We start from the raw sequence: 9,274 nt of genomic DNA, 5'->3' as shown, positions 1-9,274 counted from the left end.
CCTGTAGTCCTAGCTACTCAGGAGGCTGAGGCAAGAGAATCACTTAAGCCCAAGAGTTGGAGGTTGCTGTGAGCTGTAACTCCACAGCACTCTACCCAGGGTGACAGAGTGAAACTCCGTCTTGAAAAAAAAATTCATAGCAATCAACTCTAGGATACTTTGTTATATTATTTTTTTTTTATAATTTCTACCCCTTATTATTATTTTTTAGTTTTCTACCTTTTAGAAATCCTATTAGTCAGATCATAGATTAATCCTCTACTTTTCTAATTTTTCTACGGTATGTTTCATCACTTTATCTTTCTGTTCTACTTTTGGGAAATTTTGCTCTATTTTTTAAAGTGTCTTTCTGATCCTTGGAATATTCTTTTTATAGCACACTATTCATGTTTCATTCATTTATCATCTCTGATGAGTCTAAGAATATTAGTTACAGTTGTTAGTGGTTTTTATTAACTGTTTCCTCTTCTGTCCCCAATATTTTTTCTTTTAAGCCTTTTCCTTTTGATTTTGTCTCAGTTTTTATACAAATGTTAGTGATGCTTTGTTGTCTCTACATATATAAGATTGGGACACTAAAAATTCAAACAAAAAAGCTCAGCATAGGGCAGTGCCAGTGGCTCAGTGGGCAGGGCGCCAGCCCCATGTACCGAGGGTGGCAGGTTCAAACCTGGCCCCAGCCAAACTGCAACAAAAAATAGCCAGGCATTGTGGTGGGCACTAAGAATCGCCTAAGCCCAGGAGTTGGAGGTTACTGTGAGCTGTGATGCCATGGCACTCTACTGAGGGCAATAAAGTGAGACACTGTCTCTAAAAAAAAAAAAAAAGCTCAGCATACATGGCTGAGACATATTGTCAGGTGCCATTCAGTATTTCAGTATAGGTAGAGAGAGAGTTGGGGTTTATTTTAGAGGACACCCAAACATCTGTATTCTTTAGTTTTTCACTTTAGAGCCTGTGGTAGGTCACATTATTGGCCCAATAGTCATACCTTTTGGTATAGAACTTTGCAGTTTCTCCTTTAAGGGGATGGAATATACCCTTGGTTGTGGCTAAGTGCCTTGCTTTGGTCCCTAAAATAAGATGGAACTATAGTGTGCGAGTTCCGGGGTTGGCTTTGAGAGGTTTGCACATTTTTGTTTGCTTTCTTGCTCTTCTGCCATTACCAAGACTAGAGCATGCCCAGGCATGCTGCTGGTTAGAACAGGATGAGAGCCGTGTGGAGCAGAGCTTGCCCAGCCAAGCCACCCGGCTGAGGGCTTGCTGTTGCATGCCACTGAGGCTTGTAGCTATTTGTTCTGCAGCACTGATGCAGCAATCACTGACTGATTCCCCAGAGCCACATTCCCCGGGGAGGAATCCCAAAACCTCGAGGCAGAGAGTAGAACAAAACCTTCAGGGAGCTGAGTTGGCACAGAGGGTAGTAGTCTCCCTGTTCAGCTTGCATACTCCCTCAGCCATGCCTGAATTCTCCAAGTCCAGATGTTCTCTGGTTCAGTTTATCCCAGAAATAAACTTGTCTTCTGCCAGGGTGGGGAAGGGATTGTCACCTGACTGTATGCATGAAGGCGGAGAATGGGGTGAACCAAGTGATTTTTAAATTAGTGTTTATTCCTCCCCTTAGGTCAGTGATTCTCAACCTTCCTAATTCCGTGATGTATTTTCACTGTTACAAAGGAGTCGTGACCCATAGGTTGGGAACCGCTGCCTTAGATTCTTAGCAGTTGGTGCCTCAGATCCATGGTATGTAGTTATTATCACGTTGTAGTGCATTTTAATGGGACTGAGCACATGCCCTGTCTCAGTCGCTTATTTTTTCAAAATTGACTTAATTATGTGCATTTATTCTGCAATATGATTTTGTGCATCAGTTTATGAAGGTCCATATGTCTTGATGATATTTTGTTTGTAACTGATGTTAATTTTATTTTCTTGGAACACGATATTAATAGAGTAATGTAGAGATAATTGACAACCTTACAATGTTAAGACATTCTGACAATGAATAGAACATAGCTCTCCTTTTATTCAGAACCTCTACTGTGTTTTTCTGAGCTATGGGCAAAGTGACACATGGACTATTATGCCTTTAAAGAGAAGCATGTCTCACTCCTTCTCTTTCTTCCTTGCTGCTGGTTGGATTGTCAATGTAACTATGGAGTTTGGCACAACGGTTTTTGCATTACTGAGTGATCTTGAGAATGGAGGCAATACATAGCAAAGGGGCTGTGATTCCTCACCCAGTGGAGTGTCATGCCATCCCTGGGGCATCTATGTCTGAACTCACATGGGAAAGAGAAATCTACTTTCCATTTGGTGAAACCATTGTTACTTTGGTTGTGCCATCATTCACAGCCTCCTAATCCTGATACAGAAACACTCTATTCCAGTGGTTCTAAAGGGGAAGACCCCAGAATAGCAGCTACAGCACCACCTGGAAACTTGTTGAAAATGTACATGCTGGGACTCTCATACACTGAATCAAAAGTGAGGCCCAGCTTTAACAAACCTTCCATGTGATTATGGTGTGTATTGAAATTTGAGAAGTGCTGCTCTTGCGGTTTCTCTCTTAGTTTTATACTCACAGTGGAATTTCTCCATGGGAAGATTGCTCACTTTCTTTAGGAGACAGAGCCCACAGATTAGCCTGGAAGGGAAGGCTGCTACAGGTATGCTTTGCATATGTGGACAGGAGGACAAGAGAAGGCCCTGACCAGTTCATCTATTTCCATGGTGGTTGTTTCATGAATGGCTGATGAATGTTCATGGCACCCTCCTGCTGACTTATTGAATTAGGCAAATTATAAAATTTGGCTGATAGCTGACCATCTATGTTCTATTCACCCTCTGGCCATTCTGAGTCCAGATGATCAGCTAATTTATCCATTAGCCCACAGCACTTTTCTTTTCTTGCTCTGAATTACAAGAATGTTTTAGTCTTCTGTGCATATTACATGAGATAAAATTCCATATTTATTTTCAAGAATTTCCTAGGCACACCTTTCATCAAGTTTCTCATTCAGAACTAATTTTTCAAAAATTCTTCCTCAACAATTGACTACATAAATTTAAAAAAAAAGTTTATTGATCTGTTGATGTGTCCTACTTTTTCTTTTCTATCTTGGCAAACTGACAAGTGAAATTGGGGGTTTATTGCTCAGAAAACTAAGTTTTGCCATTTTTAGCCCTCGCACTAGTTCAGGCATGGCTGTGTTAAAAGTCAAAATTACAACAACTTTAGTGTAAATATCTAATTGACTTTTACTTGTGATTCTAGAATTGGGTACCACCTCATTTTATAAAATAGAAGAGTGTTATATGATGAGCTCAGCAGAGGTTTGGCGTTAGAGGCAAAAAAGGCCTGAAAAAAGTAGAAACAGGGGGCTGCACCTGTGGCTCAAAGGAGTAGGGTGCTGGCCCCATACACCAGAGGTGGCAGGTTTAAACCTGGCCCTGGCCAAAAATTGCAAAAAAAAGGGGGTGGTACCTGTGGCTCAAAAGGGTAGGGTGTTGGGCCCCATATGCTGGAGGTGGTGGGTTCAAATTCAGCCCCAGCCAAAACAAAACAAAACAAAAAAAAGGGAACAGAGACAATTGGTCATTTCAAAGTTACTTTTCTTATGGGATTACAGAGGAGACTTACCATGTTTGCTCAGGTAAACTGGGTCTCTTCTGATTGGTTGTTGTGAGATTTCAGTTTTCTTTTTTGAAAATTGGCCCACTTCAGCATTCAGTTTGATTCTGTGGCACTAACATGAGTGACTCCATTCTGGCTTGGTCTGCTGCATTGAGGTCTAGGGCAGCAGGTTAGTCAAAATACTCTCCCCTCCCATAAATGTTATTTAACAATTTCCTTCCTTTTGTTCAGACTTTCACCTAGATGACAGTGTTACTATTACTCAGAGCATTAACACTAATCTCAGTCATCATCATTTTGGGTCCTTAATCTCAACACATTATTCACAGGCTACAGTATCTCTATCTCTGTGTTTTTTTTTTAAGTTTTCATTATACCAGCTGTAAAGTGACCATTCAGCATTTAAGAGATGGCTGCATGTGGACATTTAGGATCTTTGATTTAGGATCTTTGATAAGATATAGTGTGCCATGGATACTACTATTATGATTATCAGGAAGACTAATACCAACAGTTTGGAGTATGCTCCCTTATCCAGGATCCCCATGAGCCAAACTAATTGAATAAAGAACAAGTCAGACTAAAACCCTACTCATTTTAACCAAACAGCCTGCTCTTTAATATGTTTTACAACTAAGTTTACAGCTGTATGTTGCCCCCATTGCCTTAACTCGATGGGGAACAGATTTGCTTCAACAGTGGGGTGCTATGTTATCTATCTCAACTATTTCCCCAGCAGCAAAACACATGATGTTTAATATGGGTTTTAATTCCACTATAAACACCTCTCCTCTTAAGGCCGAAGTGACGAGACAAGCTGGTGACCAATCTGGTTTGGGATTTCCCACTCTTTCAGAGGATTTTCCATAGGGTCCACTGCACAGGGTCCACTTCCATACAATGGAAATCAGATGAGCCCAAATGGGTTGAGCAGTGGCCCCTTCCTCTGGAAAAATTAGAAGTGCTTAATATTCTTGTTAAAGAACATTTAGAACAAAACCATATTGAATCATCTACTAGTCCTTGGAATTCTCCTATCTTTGTTATCAAAAAAAAAAAAAATCCAGCAGATGGCACATGTTGACTGATTTAAGAAAAATCAATGCAGCCATTCAGCCCATGGGCTCTTTACAACCAAGAATCCTGAACCCATCATTGATTCCAAAAATTATCCTATCATCATAGTTGATTTGAAAGATTGTTTTTTAAATATCCTCTTGTATACCAAAGCTGCTGAATGTTTTGCATTTACTGTTCCATCTTTAAATAATGCTCAGCCTGCTCAGCTTTATCAGTGGAAGCTTTTACCTCAGAGTATGTTAAACAGCCCTACTCTTTGTCAATTATGTGTGCGACAACCTTTGGATTTAGTATGCAAAGAATTCCCAGAAGGAATTTGTTTACATTATATGGATGATATTTTATTTGCTTATCCTTCAAATGATGAGTTACAAAAATATATTCTGAAGCCTGCCAATATCTTGCTAACTTTGGCCTTCATATCACCTCAGAAAAGGTTCAAACACAAGAACCATGGAATTACTTAAGATATCAGCATATTATTCCTCAAAAGGTCCAAATAAGATGAGACACACCAAAAACATTTACTGATTTTCAAAAATTGTTAGGAGATATAAATTAGGTTAGACCTGTACAAGAAATACCTACTTATACTTTATTCTCCTTTATTCTCCTTGTTAGAAGGGGGTCCTGCTTTACATAGCTCAAGACAACTGACAAAGGAAGCTGAAAAGGAATTACAAAAAATGATTTTCAAAAATTGTTAAGAAATATAAATTAGGTTAGACCTGTACAAGGAATACCTACTTATACTTTATTCTCCTTGTTCGAAGGGGGTCCCACTTTACATAGCTCAAGACAACTTACAAAGGAAGCTGAAAAGGAATTGCAATGGTTAGAAACATATACAAGAAGCTCAGCTTGATAGAATCACTGATTTTTCATACCTTATTTTATATATTTTTCCTTCTGAACATTTGCCCACTGGATTATTATCACAGAAAGAAGCTTTTATAGAATGGTGCTTCTTTTCACACAAAGCAACAAAGAAAGGGAAACATACATACAAAAAATATCATTTATAATTTTAAAAGGTCATTTTAGATATACATATCATTTATAATTTTAAAAGGACGTGATCCTGACAAAATTGCCATACCTTTAACTAATCAACAAATAAATAATTTTTTTACCTTTTCTATAGATTGGCAGGTAGCACTTGCTGACTTCTTAGATGAAATTGACAATCATTATCCCACAGATAAATGTTTACAATTTTTATAGAATACTTCCTGGATTTTACCTTGAATTGTTAAACAAAAACTTATAGTTAGTGCTTCCACTTTTTACGCTGATGCTAATAAAATGGGTGTTTCAGGTTATTTAGAACCTCATAATTTTAATACCCAACAATCTCCTTATCAATCTGTTCAAAAGACTGAACTATTTGCTATTATTTTACTTTTAACTGATTTCACAACATTGCTTTAAACGTGGTTACTGATTCACAATATTCTGTGCATGTGGTCCAGAATATAGAAATAGTTATACTCCCTTGGAGTGAATCAGAATTAATTATTTTATTTTCTACATTACAACTCATTCGCTCTTGAAAGCAACCTTTATATATTACACATATAAGAGCTCATTCTAATTTACCTGGACCTCTTGCTGAAGGCAATGCTGCTATTGATCATTTAATTGGATCAATACAGGTTGCTAATTTGGAAAAGTCTTTACATCATAATAATGCTCAATCTTTAAAAGTATGTCATGGTATTACATGGCACACAGCAAGAACTATTGTTTGCTCTTGCCCCACTTGTCAACCTTTAACAATGCCACCTTTACCCTCTGGCATTAATCCAAGAGGCCTAAAAGCTAACCAACTTTGGCAAATGGATGTTACACAAATTCCAAGATTTGGCCATCTTAAATATGTTCATCATTCTATAGATACATATTCTCATTTTTCTTGGGCATCTACATTTACTTCTGAATGGGCAGATGCTGTTATTTCCCATCTTCTCGAAGCTTTTTCCAATATGGGAAAACCACATTCAATTAAAACAGATAATGGTTCTGCATATATTTCTAATAAATTCAAGCTTTTTTCCAGTTACATAATATTAAACATATCACTGGTCTCCCTGGTAACAGCACAGGTCAGGCTATAATTGAAAGACATAATCATACTCTAAAAGATAAGTTGCTTAAACAGAAAGGGGGAGAACAATATAATAATACACCTAGAAATAAACTTCACCCTGCCTTATTTACTTTAAATTTCTTGAATATGGATGACAATAATAAAACACCAGCCCAGAAGCATTGGATAAAAACAACAGAACCTCTTAATCAGCCAGTTTTTTATAAAGATATAAAAGTGAATAAATGGATTCCTGCTCAAGTGTTACATTGGGGTACAGGATATGCTTATATTTCAACCGGTTCATCAGATTTTTGGGTCCCTGAAAAAGCCTTGAAGTTAAGAGATGGCACAGAAAAGACCACACCCTCAGGAGATGGACCTGCAAGCTCTGAGCAAACTGTTTGCACAAATGACTTTGAGCCAATGGACCAAGAAAATCAAGATGGCACTACTCTGTACTCTAAACACACCAGAGATGACTTGTGGTCAGGTGAAGAAGTTTTGTCATCAGGCAGAGGATCTGGTGGCTCAGACTAAACAACCCATGACCACACCTACTTTGTTCTTGGCTATCATCTCACTCCTCACTACTCATGTAAGTGCTCAATCCTATGAATATTGGAAATATATCCCAAATCCTCCTCTACTGAGGGGAGTCAGCTGGTTTGAACCAAGTGTTCCTATTTATGTGAATGAGTCCTCTTGGCTCTTTGGGTCTTATAACACTTGTGGTCCTTCAAAACCTAATGAGGAAGGCATGACACTTTTCAATTATATTACTGGTGTCAGTGGACCACCCATTTGCTTTGGCAATAAGTCTCATTGTTTAACTTTCCAGTTTCGGGCTTGGATAAGTACAAATCATAATTTCAGTGAATCTCCCCAGATAAAAATATATCTTTTGTCAGCCCTCTCCATTAATGGAACAAAACTTGATGATTTCTTGGCCCCTCCTGAGTTGCCTCTTTGTCAGATGCACAGCTTTTCACAAGTAAGTGAATGGGTGCATCAGACGAAGTGTAAAGGTGAGAATGCATTTTTAGTTCCTAATACTTCCTATGGAAGTGTCATAGATTAGAGCCCTAGGGGTTTCATACATACTCAGAACTGTTTAAGACCTTTAAGGTGGAAAAGAAATCATACATCAATTTCTACCGAAGCATCTAGTCACATCATGTGGAGAAACAGAGGATTCTCTCCTCCTTCTCCCAGTTTATTAAAATATCTTAAACAAAATCATTTATGGAAAATTGGGGCTGTACTCCACCCTCTTCAAGCTTGGGTAGGAGGATTATACCATGATCAACAAAATAAAAATTATACCTTGACTTTCACCAGAAACACAATTCATCATGTTCAAGCCTGTTTAAGGCTGCCTTTTGTATGGCTCAAAGGTTCTATATATTGGAACAAAACGAGAGGAGAAATTTAGTGTTTGCAAACTTGTACTATGTATACATGCATTAACAGTTCTATTTAGTTTGATGTTTTCAAAGAGCAGTTATATATTTTAAGAGCAAGAATGGGTGTTTGGCTGCTGGTGAAGCTTTCCCATCCTTGGGAAGAATCCTCTTGCATTGTCCATCCTCCAGATAATAGCCAAGAAGATTTTGAAATGAGCTAAGCATTTCACTGGTATGCTTATAGCAGCCATTTTGGGGATAATTGTTGTCACTGCTGCTGCTGCTGCTTCAGGAGTCACTTTGACTGAAAGCATCAAAACCCAAGACTTCATTGCTGAATGGCACCACAACTCCGAACAATTTTGGACTGCTCAGAGACAAATTGACACAGAAGTCCATAATGAACTTTCAGATTTAGAACAAACAGTAGTAATGTTAGGAGATTAATTGTCTAGCCTACAAAAACAAATTAAGTTTCAGTGTGATTGGACTATGACTTCATTTTGTATTACTCCTGTTCCTTATAATGCAACTGTATTTACTTAGGATAAAGTGAAAAAATATTTGTTAAACCATGACAATTTAACCAATGATAGCCTTAATTTTCAACAACAGGTATATGCCACGTTTCAGCACAAACTTGAACATGTCCATCTCATAATGGAGATACTATATTAAAAGAATTGTCAAATGTAATAGAAAAGTTAAATCTTTTACTTAAATTGAATGCTTTGTTTGGAACTTCTGCAGGATTGTTTGCTATATTGTTTTTTATTTGTTTTGTTTTTTATTTAGTCTGCAGATGGGTCCACTATGCCTGCCAAGTGAGTAACCACCAAGCAGCTATGTTTTCTATCATCATGCACAATATGAATATAAACAAAAAGGGGAAGTGTAACCTCAATGTAACTTCATGTGCCATTGATTTATGCTTGAAGAAACCTTTCCAGAGTCCACATGAAGGGATGTTCTTTTGAAGACACTCCAGAGTGATTAGAAAGCTAGTCATGCAGGAGGCAGACCCTGAAGGCAGAGTTTGATTGTCTCTGGAATTTCCTGGAA

The sequence above is a fragment of the Otolemur garnettii genome, unplaced genomic scaffold, assembly GCF_000181295.1.
Source record: "Otolemur garnettii isolate 467f Iridium unplaced genomic scaffold, OtoGar3 scaffold00032, whole genome shotgun sequence".
Classification (NCBI taxonomy): Eukaryota; Metazoa; Chordata; class Mammalia; order Primates; family Galagidae; genus Otolemur; species Otolemur garnettii.
This window is presented reverse-complemented; position numbering follows the sequence as displayed.